This window comes from Macaca thibetana, chromosome 15 (genome assembly GCF_024542745.1).
Source record: "Macaca thibetana thibetana isolate TM-01 chromosome 15, ASM2454274v1, whole genome shotgun sequence".
Taxonomy (NCBI): Eukaryota; Metazoa; Chordata; class Mammalia; order Primates; family Cercopithecidae; genus Macaca; species Macaca thibetana.
This window is the reverse complement of record NC_065592.1, coordinates 20,376,574-20,390,181: the sequence shown is the minus strand read 5'-3', so window position 1 is coordinate 20,390,181 and position 13,608 is coordinate 20,376,574. Positions and strand designations below refer to the sequence as shown.

General features: G+C 45.3%; 1 protein-coding gene across 1 annotated transcript in view; it reads right to left on the bottom strand.

Annotated features, from left to right (window-relative positions):
* BRINP1 (BMP/retinoic acid inducible neural specific 1) overlaps positions 1–13,115 on the bottom strand; it is a 198,961-nt gene extending 185,846 nt beyond the window's left edge. The window contains exon 1 of the mRNA XM_050762046.1: positions 12,681–13,115. The gene's annotated coding sequence lies outside the window, so the exon portion shown is untranslated. The remainder of the gene's footprint in view (positions 1–12,680) is intronic.
* Between the last annotated feature and the right edge of the window lie 493 nt (positions 13,116–13,608).

Here is a 13,608-nt window from a genome sequence, read left to right as displayed (position 1 = left end):
CTCTCACCAGGCCATCTGGTCCACATGCATTACCTCCTTTTTCTCTATCACACTTCGCTCTCTGATACACTATATGTTTACTTCTTTATTTATAAATTATCTCCTTTCTCAATTAAATGTCAGCTGTATGATGGTAAGAACTTGGTCAGTTTGATTCCCTGCTGTATTCATAGCTCATAAAAAAGCATCTGGCAAAGGATAAGTGCTCAATAAACAATGTTTGTTTAGCTGGACACGGTGGCTCATGCCTGTAATCCTAGCACTTTGGGAGGCCGGGATGGGTGGATTGCCTGAGGTCACGAGTTCAAGACCCAGCCTGGGCAGCATGGTGAAACCTCATCTCTACTAAAAATACAAAAATTAGCTGGGCATGGTGGTGCATGCCTGTAATCCCAGCTACTCGGGAGGCTGAGGCAGGAGAATCACTTGAACCCAGGAGGCGGAGATTGCAGTAAACTGAGATCACACCATTGCACTCCAGCCTGGGCAACAGAGCAAGGCTCTGTCTCAAAAAAACAAACAACAATAAAAAAAGTTTATTTGTTTATGAAAGAATGAAAAATCATATTTCATAAAAGGGTATACTTAATAATAGATTTCCACCAATACTGTGTGACAGTGTTCTTTTCCTTACATTGTTGCCAAAACTGGATGCTGCCACTAAATTAAAAAGCCATTTTGATGATAGCATCGCATTGCTATTTTCATTTATTTGATTACCAGAGAACAAAATATCCTGTATTTTATACATTTATTGGTCACATGTGTTCCTCATTCCATTTTTAGACAGAAGTCCCACCCCAAGATTATCTTCTGATAGTAGGTGATCTTAATAGCATATCTGGGCTCATGTTCTACTACTAGAGAAGGAGAAATCTGCTTTGGACATTTTCTGGTATATCAACTGCTCTTCTTTCTACCTGTTCTCAACCATGTTCAATATTCCTTTCTTTATACATGCATGCACGTGCACGTGTGTGTGTGTGTGTGTGTGTGTGTGTGTGTGTAAGTGAAGCAGAAAGAAAGAAACAGAGAGAGACAGAGAGATTGCAACATCTGGCTGTCACAATTTGGGCTAACTCTACCCTGCTATTTTCTGACTTGAAAAAGTGTTACTGTTATCACTGGTGGCTTTGGTGGTTCTACTCCCAGGAAAAGTAAGATCCTGGCTCTTGGCCAGAGTTAGAAAGTAGCTCATTCTATAACTACTGGTCCTGGTGTCAGCAACATTTGAACTAAGGGTGCAGATAAACATGCTAAGCTAAGGTTTCCTGCCGAGACATTGTGAAGTTAAATTACTATTTTAAGAGGCTATGAAGTTGGCAGCCAGAAAGCACTGGAAGAGTGGAAGATATTCTTGATGCTGACAGATAAAGGAGAGAAAGTAAAATGCAGATTGTTAAGGAGATTTAAGAAAGCTCCTTCCAGTGGCAACATTTATAACATCTCCTGGAACATGAAAGATGGATGCCTTTCTGATTTAGGCATGTACAGGATCAGGATTGAGGACAGAGTCTGCATGACAGAGTGGAAGAAGATTTGCAATGACTAACCTAGTCCAAGACAATAGAGATTAGGCAGCAATATTCAACCTTGTCTTTGGGACACCACCAAGCTGCTAAAAGCTGGACAATGCCTTCCGCTGGTGGATAAAGGAATGGCAGTTCAAAGACAGAATATTACATACACTCGCTGATAACATACACTGGGCTTGGAACCTGATGCTCTCACCTATTGTATATCTTGGGGCAAATCCTTTTACCTCGGACCACAATGTCCTCATCTGGAAAATGGTGAGTATATTACAATTTCAGAGTGTTACTGTAAAGGTTAAATGAGATATAACATGTGACCACATGCAAACACTTGATAAAATAAATGAGAATAAGGACGAAGAGGGGAATCATAAGAAGGATGATAAATACAGTTCACACAAGAGCATCCATCACGCTGTCAATCATCTACTTTCCCTTATGCACCTGATGAATACCCTGTCTCACATATTAGAAAACCAAATCAAAAGTAAGATGGGCTGCACAAGGCGAGGGTTCTAAAACCAACTCAGGTATGGATTGATCTTAAAAAGAGTTTATATGTATTAAAAAAAAAAAAAAAGGAGAGGTTGGGCATGTTGGCTCACGCCTGTAATCCTAGCACTTTGGGAGGCTGAGGCAGACAGATCACGAGGTCAGGAGTTCTAGACCAGCGTGGGCAACACAGTGCAACCCTGTCTCTACTAAAATATAAAAAATTAGTCAGGCGTGGTGGCGTACACCTGTAATCCCAGCTACTCAGGAGGCTGAGGCAGAAGAATCACTTGAACCTGGGAGGCAGAGATTGCACTGAGCTGAGATCGCGTCACTGCACTCCAGCGTGGGTGACACAGTGAGACTCCATCTCCAAGAAGAAAAAAAAAAGGGAGAGAGAGAGGTTGGAATTTGAGCTGGATTGTGTTGAAGATGACTTTCTGCCTTTATGGTAGATGATCCTATGTCTATATCTGGTCTTTACATCTATATCTCATTTCTGGCCTGTTATAACACAGAGAAATTGGAAATCTGCCTCTGTCATTTTGCGTTCTCCCATGCCTTATCCTACTTTCTCTCTCTCTCGCCTAATCACTGTTATCCCACTGCCACATGGTGGGGAGGTTAGTAGAAATAATTGAATGCGCTCATTTGCAAGGCAGTGCCTTGAACCTAATAATGCTTTTATTCCTATATGTTATTTCCAGTTTGAGCACATACCTGAGAGTATGAGCAATGGCTAATCTAATATAAGATGGTGTGGAAATCATAAAAAGCAGTAACAGTTAATGTTTATATAGTGTTGATGATCTTCCAGGCACTGTCTGAGGCACCTATCATATAAACTAACTAAATCCACACACACCTCTACGAAGTTACTATTATTATTGCTGCTGTTTTTGAGATAGAATCTCACTTTGTCACCCACCCTGAATTGCAGTGGCATGATCACAGCTCACTGAAACTTTGAACTCCTTGGTCCAAGTAATCCTCCTGCCTCAGCACCCCCGAAGTAGCTAGGACTACAGGCACATGCCACCACATCTGGCTAATTATTTTTAAAATTTTTTTGTAGAGACAGGGTCTTGCTAAATATTGCTCAGTCTGGTCTCAAACAGCTGGCCTCAAGTGATCTTCCTGCCTTAGCCTCCCAAAGTGCTGGGATTACAGGTGTGAGCCCGCATGCCCAACCTGGAGTTACTATCATTATAGTACTCATTTTACAGATGAGAAAACTGGCACAGAAACATCAGGTCATCTGCCCCACATCAAATAGCTAGAAAGTGGCAGAGCAGGTATTCAAACTCCAGCAGACCCAGGCTTTCAACCTCTGTACTTTCAAGTCAGAAAGAAGTAGATTCAAATCCACGAGAAAACACAATTGACTCAGCATATGGCCTTGGGCAAGTGGCGTTACTGCTCTGAGCTCAGTTTCATCATCTCTAGAATGGGGCACAATACTCCCCATGCATGAGCTTGTTGAGAATATTTAGTCAGCTATCTATATCAAGTATCCATTGCAGCACAAAGAATATGTCATGTGCTTGGCACATCCACTTTTTCACTCCAAGAATGGCTTTAGGGCAGTGACACTTCAGCCATCTCTAAATGTTAGGGATGAAGATCCTTCCAGAGCCCCCTCAAATTCCAGTCCATGCTCTGCCTACATGTATCATTCCCACTGTCAGGGAAGAGAGAGAGGTAAGCAAAAACTGGAGCTGACTTGGTAATATTTTCAGGAATCATTTGCAAGCCTTCACTGGGCTTTCAATGTTGTTGTCCTATCAATATACATTCAGAATAAAATTCTTTATAACCCCTCTCAGTCCTCCCCAGCCTTCGCTAACTCTGGCAATGGCATTTGATGTGGACCACTTCACCTAAAAGAACTATATCTCCAAAATGTGTCCCAGCAGCAAAACCATATTACCAACCCTTGCCAGGTAATCTAATTTTCAATCTTTCCTAAACATACCAAAGTGCTGATTTTCTTTTTTAATGGCCCCTATGCTTGTGCAGATGTTTTTATCATCCCAGCCAACACTTCCTGTAGGTCCTTCCTTTATCATGTGCCTGTAAACTGATAACCCAACAAATTCCATAAGAAATCTGGCTTATCTACTACCATGTGAAGGGAAACGTACTCACGGAAGGCAGTTGTCTCTTTCACAGTTCTCTGTTTGCTCTTCTAGGTTTATCTTGGAGTTCCTGGGGACTCTAGGAATTCCACAGCCTACTAGAGTTTCATCTACTTTTGAGGATTGCTAAATCTTAGAATGGAGACTTGAGAATTCACCACTTTTTTCCCCAAAAAGCAATCATATCCTGGATGTCTGCCTTTCCTCCATCTGAATCAGCTTGTAATCTGTAACGCGGCTGTTCTCCATTATCCCCAAGATCCATTATTTCTCACAGAGGTTCCCACTGACTCATTTGCAGGACCTTTGCAAGGCTAGATAAATTATATCTTAGAAATCTCCCAGGGCCAGTACTGGGTTAACCCTCACATAGGGTTCTAGCTGTTCACATAGGCCATTTACTCAGAGCCCTGCTGCTCTGACCTTTGCAGTTTACACAAAAATGGTTGCATGTTGCTTTTGTTAATTGCCTTATCAATCTACTTCCCACCCTTGGGGGAATACAGTCTTCTAGCTATCCCAAGATGGCCCCAACTTCCTTGTATACAGCTCTGCACCCTGTGAGAAAACCCCTGCAAACGGAGAACAAAATTTGTTCAGAATGATATATTTTGTGTCCTTGCCAGGCTCTCCATTCCTTTGTGGGGATAGCAGGAAGCCCGGGTAATTTATGACTCTTAACTTTCTCATACCCAGTCTTATTCAGTCTATTCTCCTTAAGGCCACTTGCATTCTCCAAAAGATAGTTCCCTCAGGAGACAAAGATCCCCTTCACCCTCATATGAAAAAAAAATTAATTTCACTTTTTCTCAGCCTCATTATCTCCTTAATTGTCTTCTTTGCCCCCTCAGTAGCAAAGACTGTCTATGGATCTCTAGGCAGTCTTTCTGGGCTGCTGTGTTCCATGAGGACAGTGGGTTTCATGTTAACACTTAATCACTTTGGTATCAGGAGTTGCCACAGCACAGAATCACTATCTCACCACCACTCAGCCACACTGTCTCAAAACACGTCTGTGCTGTAAGGTACGACCTCTTTTAAATCTGCTTATTTTTTAGAAGACATCTAAATCTTATGAGGAAGCACAGCTACCGTGAGTGTCCCTCTCTTTTACAAGAACTTTGTCATGCAACATATTCTTCTTCTTTTTTTTTTTTTCAGACAGAGACTCACTCTGTCACCCAGGCTGGAGTGCAGTGGTGCGATCTTGGCTTATGGCAGCTTCTATCTCCCAGGCTCAAGTGACCCTCCCACCTCAGCCTCCCAGGTAGCTGGAACTACAGGTGTGCACTATTATGCCCAGTTACAGTTTTTGCTTGCTTTTTTTTTTTTTTTTTGAAATGGAGTCTCTCTCTGTCGCCCAGGCTGGAATGCAGTGGTGCGATCTCAGCTCACTGCAACCTCTACCTCCCGGGTTCAAGCGATTCTCCTGCCTCAGCTTCCTGAGTAGCTGGGATTACAAGCGCACGCCACCATGCCCAGCTATTTTTGTATTTTTAGTAGAGACAGGGTTTCACTATGTTGGTCAGGCTGGTATGGAACTCCTGACCTCATGATCCGCCTGCCTCGCCCTCACAAAGTGCTGGGATTACATGCGTGAGCCACCGCGCCTGACTGCAACATTTTCCTAGAGCCAGGCAATATACCTTCAGTGAAGCAAGCCACAGCTGGGCCCTTCTCAATTTAGAGAAGGCAAGCCTGGAGAGATAAAGATAGGTTCTTAAGGAGGTCTACATATATAGTGATAGAAGCCAGGGCTGGAATTAGGTACCCTGAGTCCCTGTGCTCTTTTTGTATAACATTCTGAATTAATGGAGACATAAAAGAAAAAGATACAGCCTGTGATCTCTGAGACCTTACAGTTCACTGTCGACGTCCTCCTCACCAGTATCACTACTGATGTGTCTTCCTTTAGACTTCCCCTTACCCAAAATTCCCACAGAACTTCTGAAGTGACAATTATCAATCTATCATGAATGACAATTATTTATAGATTTGCAGATCGGTACTATTAGATTGCCAGCACCTAGCAAGATTCATCACCATACCCCCCAAGTCACTTTATCCAAAGCCTTTCCAAGACAAGATATGCAATAAATATTTGCTGATCCAAACTGAAAACTTCCAGTTTTCATTCTTTTTCACAAGACTTCATTTAAATTACTTTATCCCCACGTATTCATTCTCTTCTTCCTTTTCTATCCGTTTCCCCTACTCTTGTTTCTCCTCCCTTTAGACTATTGTATCTCCAGTGTATGGCATTCAGAGTAGGACTAGAAATTAAAATAAGAAAACTTGTTGAAATTACTGATTAAACATGGACTTAATAAAAACCCATCAAGAGTACTTGACAATGACCTGTCAATTCTCAAACTCTCCTTAGTCCTCAAACTTCCAACCAGAGATGTCAAGGAAAAGATGTCAAAACTTCTCACTCTCCTGTACAGGCCATTGTGATCGGCCCCTGCCTACCTTCCTAATTCCCTTTTATGTCATTTTCCCAATTTGAAAGCTTCAGCCACACTGGCAGGTAGTCCATCTCTTAGACTTCCTAGTGAAGTGCTTGTCCCAGTGAAGTGACTCCATGGTTTGTTTGGTTTGGTTTGGTTTTTTGAAACAGGGTCTTACTCTGCTGCCCAGCTGTAGTATAGTAGTGCAATCACAGATCACTGCAGCCTCAACCTCTCAGGCTCAAGTGATTCTTCAACCTCAGCCTACTGAACAGCTGGGACTACAGGCAGCACAATGATTATGATGATGATGATGATTGTAGAAATGGGGTCTTGCTGTTTCCCAGGCTGGTCTAAAACACCTGGGTTCAAGCGATCCTCCCACCTCAGCCTACTAAAGTGCTGGGATTACAGGCATGAGCCACCAAGCCCGGCCAACTCCATTTTATTCTTCTCTCTGCCTCTAATGCTCTTTCCCCACAAAATTACATGGCTGATTCCTTCTCATTTATGCCTCAGTTCCAATATCACTTTCTCAGAGAAGGCTTCTCCTAGCTACTCAATCTAAAATTATACCATCCACATTCCTTTCTAGCACATTACCACAACTAGTGGTGTGACATTTAATATTATATAAAATTATTTTGCTTATCTATTTGTTTACTCATTGATTATTCATCTCTCTCCTCTAGATTGTGAGCTTAATGAAAACAAGGCCATGGCCATGTTCATGCCACATTTCTAAAGCCCAGACCTATGCTATTCAAATACAGTAGCCACGAGCCACATACAGCTATATAAATTAAAATAAAAATTAATGTAAGTTAAATAAAATTAAATATTCAGTTCATCAGCAACACTGGCCACATTTCAAGTGTTCAGCAATCATACATGGTTAGTGGCTACCATATTGGACAGCACAAAAAACATGTCCATCATCACAGATAGTTCCATTTGACAGTTCTCGTCTACAGCAATGTTTGGCAAACAGTAGGCACCCAACAAATATTTGTTGAATAAATCCTCACTCAATTTCAGCTCATCCTTCCCCATTTTTTGGTGGTATCTAAGCCCTAAAAGTGAGGTAAACTAGACAATTTCCCTAGGACAGTATTCAGGGTGCCAAAAGGCCTTCAAGCAGATGCTACAGAAGACAGGGCTGTGAAGACAACCCCCTCCATTCAGAAAGAAAATTGGTGTGAAATAATTTTGCTTTCATAATATTCAAAGAACTGATAACTGGAAGAGAATTACACTTGTGCGATTTCAGAGACATATGGATAGAAGGATGATTTAGGGGCAAAGTAAGAAAATATTCCAACAAAGCTCTTCAAATATGGCATAGGCTGGTTTGTGTGGTAATGAACTTGCTGTCACTAAAAGTAATAAAACTGACGTTTTGGTCATGTATTATTGGCATTACAAAAAGAACTCATCATTCCTGAAAATGGAGAAAAGTTTGGTTACTGAGAAACCTTCAGAGGTTTTCTTTGATCCAGTGACTCAAGACACCTTCATACCATCAATTTCAAAGAGTTCATAATAAGTCCCAGCTATTTCTAGCATCTATTGAACAACCCGATGTTGCCAGCCATTCATAACAGTTACCATTAACTCAGTGGTACCGTGAAAAGAGCAGAGATGACGTAAGAAGGAAGACAGATTCAAATTCTGGCTGTGATGGTTGTGTGATCTTGGTCAAAGAGTCTAACCAGCCTGGGCTTCACTTTCCTCTTCTGTAAAAGGGGCTGTATCTGTCCCACTGGTTGGAAAGAAAGACTACATGAGAGAGCAAAACTAAAGACCCTGGAACACAGGAAGTCAATGTTCACTTCCAAGTAGGGTCTAATTTTCATCTGTCTGTATTATCATTGGAATCCCCATATTCTTGGTATAGGCAAAAATGCCATAACGTCATTGCTTTAAATGAATATGAAGCAATTGTTAGCTAGAAAGTGTGACAGACAGACAGAGAGATGACAGTTGCCATTGAGATGCAACATGAAATGCAAGGGCAAACATTTATAAAGCAACTACTCTGTGTCAGTCCCTGCTCCTGAGACCATACTGAAGAGGGTAAGACAGACCTATACCCAGGGCACTATAGAGCAGGGCAAACAGCGACACAAACTAAAATAGAGTTTCAGATAAAATGGTACAGAAAAATCAGGTGATAAAGAGATTAATTCCAAAATAAGATCTTGAGAAGACTTCTTGGAAGGGTCATTTGAGCTACATGTTGAAATATGGGTGGAATTTTGATAAAAGTCGTGGCTGAATGTGGGAGCTAGTGGAAAGAATAATAAAGATAATCTTTGCAGAAGGGAGCACAACTGGAAAAATTATTTAAGAATGACATTTAAGGACCTGTCTTCTTCACATGACCTCCATCTTGTCTTTAACATGGTTACCAGTAGTTCAGCAGCCAATTTGTTAAGCTTTGTATTTCAGCAAGGGAAAAGCAGGAAAAGAAGGGTAGGGTATGTCTAACCTTAATGGCCTGTTCAAGTGATAATGTACTGGTGATTTCCTGCAAGGAATTGGGAGGGAAAAACAGAGAGGCTGCTAATCAAAAAATGTCTCCTTGCACAACTGAAGGGCCTCTGGGCAAAGACCTTTTCAGAAAAATGGAGGACTTTATGATCCAGAACATAAACTCTTGCCAGCACTAAGAAAGAGATGTTGAATTTGAACTTATCAGGGGAGGGTGTTTTTACAGTCCTTGCCTGTACCAGCGGCAAAGATACTCATTGCAGCCTGAGCTGGGTCGTCTAAACTCAACGGGGGCCCAAGAGCTGATTTGGAATCTCTGAGCTGTTTCTCCTTGGTTGAAATGGAGTCACAGCTCCCCCTTCTGGGAGCTAAAGTGCCATCTAGCCCCGGAAAATCCTGCATGGAAAAGGCTCTATTGCAGATGGGCCTAAAACCCCCATGTTTTTCAGTACTTGCCTGCACCCGGAAACAGGCATCTAGAAGTCTAAGAGCACACTTTTGAGTGAACTCGATTCTGACTTCTCCAGGTCTCTCTTTCACAGGGCTTTACATTTCTCCTTCCTGGAGTTTATGAGTCCTAGTTGTCACATGGGAGATGCTTTATATGGGAGAACACAATTTCGTGTGGAGGTTCTCTTTTTTGGAAATGTAGCAAGTAGGAAAGGTTTCTGGATCTTTGTGTGCACATGTGTGTATAAGCACACCTATTCATGTATGCTTGCAGATGTTCCTGTGCCTGTAACATGTATAAATGTCTAGGGGTGAGATTCTAATTAATATAAAGAAATTAATTTGCCTGAAGTATTTGCACTGGTAGATGGGTGTACATTTTGCTCTCTGGAAACCAGTGCATTCCTTAATAAAAATCTCAGATACAGACCAGACACTTTGCTGGGTTCTACCTACCAGTCATACTCAGTACTGGGTCCTTGCTTGTGGGTAATTCTCTAAAGACACTGGAGAAGGAATCTATGTTTTCTCTCTGTCTCTCTGTCTCTCTCAATCCTCCCCACCCCACCCCGTGTGTGTGTGTGTGTGTGTGTGTGTGTGTCTGTGTGTGTCTGTGTGTGTTTGTGTGTTTTGGGAACAGTGATTGAGGCATTGGACCTTTTCTTTTCAGGGTCATGTTTCCAGATAGAAAAACCTTGAAATGCATCTCTGAAAATGTGAAGTTTCATGAGGGAAGACAAGCGATTGTCTTGGTAGGGGTCGTGGTGGCAGGGTGGCAAGATGGGGGTGGGAGCAATATACAGTCCCAGGCAGTGTGGGAGGAGTGGAAAGGTATTGCTCTAGCTGATAAGCCTAGATTCTAGTCCTAGGCATGCCACTCACTCACTACTGAATATTGGAGAATTCTCATCCCCTCTTTAGGCCACACAGTCCTGCCTTTCTGCTCTTTAATATTCCTTCCAACTTCAATCATCTATGAATTAGGAAAGAGAGAAAATGAGGCAGTTCCCAAAAAGGAGTCTCCTCCTTGGCTCTAGTACCCCCTACCCAAGACAATCCAGGGAGGTCTGCTCTGACATCCTGAAGGAGATTCTCTGTGGCTGTGTGAAGGCTTCAGCCTGAGGTATCAGCCTCTGGACAGAGAATGGTATGTCTGCAAGTGCCTGCAGGTAGAACCCACCCGTCAGGGCAGGTTCCTACAAATACATGTTTGCTTTTATCTCTCCCCAGAATATGAATATATACATATATGTGTGTGTGTGCACGCACACACGCGCGTGTGTGTGTATTATATATACATATATATTTCTTCCTAGAATATATATGTGTACATTTTTTAGGCCAAGTATATTTCTACTTTTTTCCCCTAAGAGGCCTTGTCAGCGGCCCCTCCGAGCTGAGCTAGACAAGAGGCTGTGTCCCAGCGTCACAGCCCTTGTCTTCTCCTAGCCTCCCTGGCTGAGAGTAGAACGGCTGCCGCTTACCTTGAGAAAGTAACAGCTGCCGAGTCTGGAAGCCATGCTAACAGCAGTAAAACTCAGCATTTTTGCTGAGTAGGGCAAGCCTTTAAGAGGCAGCTGGGAATCAAATCAATGGCTGGCCCCAGAGCCCAAGCCCAACAGTACCAAGCCAGGGTGGCCAAGAGACCTACCTAAAGAGCCTTCCAGGAGGTGGAGGAAAGAAGAAAGAGGGCCTTGACCCAAACTGCCTTCCTGGCTGAGATTCTTCCATGGCCCCCCTGCCCTTGGCAGTATTTCAGAGCCAAGTGAGAGATGCGAGGTGCAAACCGACAGCAGTTTAAGTCAATTACTGCCACATTCTGTTATAGGTTCCCCACTCAGAGCCCCTTTTCAAATTGTAGATCTCCCTCAGTAATGAAACACTCTCTCTCTCTCTCTCTCTCTCTCTCTCTCTCTCTCCCTCTCTCTCTCCCCCACTTCTCTGCCTTCTCCCAATATCCTCCTAACTCCAGTGGAGCCATGGAGAGGCATATTTAGGAAGAGACTCTCTGGGGGCTTCCCCGCCTGAAAGGGGGAAAGAAAGACGAATCTGTCTTAGAAAGTGCCCCATCCATCTCCTTCCATATCATCCAGAGCTGCCCCTAAATGAAATTTCCTCTGAGACCCTTTGCAACTGTGATGGATGAGCAAGTCCCCGAGGACGCTTTCTCCTTTCCCTTGAGGGGGGATCCATGCAAACTTGCCCAGATCCTCCCCAAAAGCACCAGAAGCCAGACGGGCTGTGTTGATTGCAAACGCGGATGCAGGGTAAATCCCTATCCCAGACTTGCCAAGCCCCAGATAAGGAGGCCACGACTGACTTCCCCCTTTCTCTGTCACCCACTATCCAGTGTCTCCAAATTCCCATCAGAATCCTGGAGTCTGTCCAGTGTGGAATTTAAAGTGACAGCGTCTCATTTGCCTCGGGGGTTGGCCATGTCTCTTTCATATTAAGCGGTGGGTCCCAGGGTAGCAGGATTCCACCGTTTGGAGGAATTTTCCTTCAAACGTACCAACATTGGGCTAAAGAAGGTGCCATCTACAGCCCCATAATCCTCCCCAAACCCCAAGCCCAGAGCCCCAAGAGGAAGTCCACAGCGGGTTTCCCGATGACTACGTGATCCTATAGTAAGGGTCCCATTCCGTGTAAGCTGGAGAGACCTAATTAAAAAGACACACGAGCGCACACACACAAACACATACGTACAAACATGCACACACACATCGCGCCGTAAGTAGGTTATAGGACCTCTCTCTCTTCACCCCTCCCTTACACACACGGACACACACACACACCACACACACGCATCAAACGCAAACGACGCCGCACACGCAAACACACACTAGCACCACATCAAGTTCCCACCATGGTGCACACGTCGGGAGCGCGCGGGGACACACACGCCACTCACTCAAACCCGCAATTAACCCTTTGAGCCCAGGCACAGGAACCCCCTCCCTAGAACCGGAGAAGACTTGGAGGCGGCGGGGCGGCCAGGTGAAGAGCGGACAAGGGTGCCCGGAGGGGGAGGGGCAGGGCAGCGCGGGGGCGCCCCTAATGCGGTCCGGGGCCGGGTCCAAGGGCAGCGGGGCTGCTGGGCGCTGCACCCGGCGCCGCCTTACCTGGAGTCAATGTCCGTCTTTGGCGGAGAGCTGCGGGCGGACGCTTTTTATTCGGCTCGGTGGGAACTTGGGAAAGCCCTGCGTCCAGCTCGCATTCCGGGCACGGCGCGGGGACTGCAGGCGTGGGGGTACCTGGCTCCTAGCAGCCTGGCTCATACTCAGCCGTAAAGTCCCCTTCGCTGGTCCCGAGGACAGGCATGAATCCCGGCTCCGGAAGGCGGTCACTACTCCCTCTGCCTCCCGGCTGTCTCGCTCTCGCTCTTGCTCGCTCGCTCGCTCTCTCGCTCTCTCCCTCTCTCGCGGGTTCGCTCGCCTGCGCTCTCCTCCTCCCCCCGCGCCAGATCAGTTTGCAGCCGTGGGGACCGGGAGCAAGGCGGCTGGCGAATGGAGAGGGAAGTCCAAGTGCGCCGCGGTCTCCGGGCGGGGAGCGGCGGAGGCCGGGCTACGCGGGGGGAGGGACTTAGCCATCGACGGCCGAAAATGAATGGGGGAGCGGCGGCCTGGGGGCGGGGAGGGAGGAGCCGAGCGCCGGGGTTGCTTCCGAGGAGTGTTTTGTACATCTTTAGGCGAAGGAGGAGGAGAAGCCAGAGAATGAGAGACTGGAGGCCGCCTCGAGGGAAGGGCGGCCCGGGTGGGCTGGGGCTGAGCCGTGGGGAGTTTCGTGGGTCTGGGGGGTGTACGGTGTTGTGTCTATGAGCACGAGCATCCAAGGGGACCGTGCGTATGCGCAAACCCGGAATCCTGGTGCCCTTAAGCGTGACTGTACTGTGTGTGTCGCGAGTACCTGAGTGTTTCTGGGGCCGCAGGTGTTTCCATGGCCGCGTGGACCCATCGAGTATGGGTTTTGTCTTGGGAGGTGCCCGTGTGGGTCCGTTTGTGTCTGCCCGTCTCTCTGTGAGTGTTTGACACTGTTTCTCTCGGTGTGTAG